The following is a 2,875-nucleotide window of genomic DNA, read 5'->3' as shown; positions in this document are numbered from 1 at the left end:
ATTCTTCACGGAACTCCTTCTTCATGCATATCTCTTCTTATGTTTATCTCGATCTTCTTTTCTTTAATCAACTACTTTCCTTATCTAATCGTCCTTCAACACTTAAGTTCTGATATCCAACTTCTGATGATTATCTCCTAATAATATAAGTACTGATATCCTTAAGTCCTGACTTCCAGTATAAGTACTGATTCCCAGTTAAGTACTGATTTGTCCTGTTAAGTAAGATCTGAAAATTAAACATAAATCATATTAGCCATGACATTATCAAATATATCTAACAATATATTATATTTTAAAAAAATTAATTATTTATTTATTTAGTATATTTTTGTTGCGTGTCGTGTACCTATATCAGAAACCCAAACTCGTACTAATTATATTCATGTTTTTTCGTGTTCGTGTACCAAATTTTTGAATCCAAACACTAATTATCTGTGTCGTTTTGTATCGTGTTCACGTGTCGTATACCAATATTATCAGGTCTAATTTTGATCCAAAATACTAAACAGAATAAAAATCTGGTACATAAGCCCCGGGAAAGGTGATAGTGATAAGTAATAATATTGAAGCTCAATTGATTATGTTGAAAAGCTTGTTTTATTCATATGCCTGTGATGTACTTATATACTGAGTAATACAACGTCATCGCCTACATACATGGCTGGAGTACAGATAAGGTTAGTTTTGATATCAATCCATTCCTATAGATAAGTACAATACCTAATATTTTTGATCACTTAAGTGATAGAGTTGGCGATTAACTACAACAAGGTCAAGCACGTTCAGACACTGTTATTAGCCTCCCACAAGTTGGACGGTCGTAAGATAAGTCCTAACTTGTTCAGATGAAACTGAAAAGAACACCGAGGTAAAGGTTTTGTGAGAGTATCAACAACCTGATCAGCGGAATGAATATGGCGTACATCGATCAAGTTTTGTTGCACTTGCTCACGAACAAAATGAAAATCGATGGCAATGTGTTTCATCCTACTGTGAAATACAGGATTACGACATAAATATGTCGTGCCAACATTATTGCAATAAATAATTGGTGGAGCCGGTAACGAGACACGTAATTTGCACAGTAAGTTCATTAGCCAATTTGTCTCGGCCACCGCTGTGGCAACAACACGATATTCTGCCTCAGTGGAAGATCTCGCAACCGTTCTTTGTTTCTTTGAGGACCAGCTGATTGGTGTACTTCCGAAGTAGATAATGTAGCCAGATGTAGAGGTTTTATCGAGAGGATCACCAGCCCGATCTGAGTCAGAATACACATGAGGATGATGATCAAGGACACCATTAATAGTATGGCTGAGTGAGGCAGAATGTTTGAGGTAGTGCAACAATCTCTTTACAGCTTGCCAATGAGATTTTTGTGGACAATGCATAAACTGAGAAAGTCTGTTTACCGCAAAACAAATATCAGGATGAGTAACACATATGTATTGCAATTTTCCAATGATCCGTCTATAATTAGATTGGTCTACAACTGACTCCCCTGATGTAATGGTTAATGGTGGAGATGTGCTCATAGGAGTTTGAACCCCGTTACTATCTTGCATGTTAAACTCATGGAGGATGTCAGGAAGATACTTTTGCTGAGATAAGACCAGCTGACCAGATTTATGCAGTACTTCAATGCCTAAAAAATAATTGAGAACCCCGAGATCTTTTAAAGATAAACGAGTTGCCAGTTGTTGTTGATTTCTTTAACAATATCTAGAGTGCTACTAGTAACAATAATGTCATCCACGTAAACTAGAACATAAGCAGTGAAACCAGAGTGATGCAGGATGAATAAAGATGTATCTGATTTGGATTTAACAAAACCAAGTGTAAATAAAAAATCTTGTAACTCTTTGTGCCGCGTACGCGGACTTTTCCGAAGACCGTATATACCTTTCTTTAATCTGCATACATGATTAGGAAATTATAGATGTTGGAAACCTTGTGGCTGAGCCATAAATACTTCTTTAGAAAGATGGCCTTGAAGAAAGGCATTATTTATATCAAGCTGATGGATTGGCCACTGTTGTTGTACACCAATAGAAAGGATAAGACAAACTGTAGAAGGCTTAATTACGGGGTTAAATGTGTCATGAAAATCAATACATGGTTGTTGAGTATATCCTTTCGCGACAAGCCGCACTTTATATCTATCAATCGTGCCATCGGGTTTATGTTTAATCCTGAAAATCCATTTACAGGCCACAACATTTTTAGAAGCGTCAAAAGGAACTAAATCCCAAGTATCATTTTTAATTAGAGCATAAAATTCCTCTTCCATAGCTTTATGCCAATGAGGTTATTTTTGAGCTTGTCTGTAAGTTGATGGAATAGGTGAAGTAGGTACTGTAGCCACTAAGCTATAGAGAGGATTAGGCTTATGGATGTTATTGCAAGCTCTAGTGATCATAGGATGGCGACGAGGGTTGGTTGCGGTGGAAATATCAGAGTGGATAAGGGTTGTAGTGCCACTATCACAAGTAGGATCTGTAGAGGAAGCTATAGTTGTAGGAGTTGAAGTAGAGGATGATAAAACATGAAGGGGAGGATTATGGTTAATAATAATGGGCAGTGGGATGGGCGTAGGTGAGACAGATGAGGTAACAGGTGGAGTGGAGAGTGGTTCTGGTATAGATTCCCAGGAAACATGTGTGTTGTTATGTAGTAGATGAGGGAAAAAATTATAGAAGGAAAAACATGTTCCTTAAAAACCACATCTCGAGATAAATAGATCTTTGAAGTGTGGGGGTCAAAACAACGGTGGCAATGGTGTTGTACTGAATACACCAGATAAATACAAGGTCAAGACCGGGGTTCAAGTTTATTTTTGGAATAGGGACGAATCCAGGGATAGCAAGGATAC

This window comes from Apium graveolens, chromosome 9 (assembly GCF_009905375.1).
Source record: "Apium graveolens cultivar Ventura chromosome 9, ASM990537v1, whole genome shotgun sequence".
NCBI classification, from domain to species: Eukaryota; Viridiplantae; Streptophyta; class Magnoliopsida; order Apiales; family Apiaceae; genus Apium; species Apium graveolens.
The sequence above is the reverse complement of the archived record's forward strand: the minus strand, read 5'-3'. Positions refer to the sequence as shown.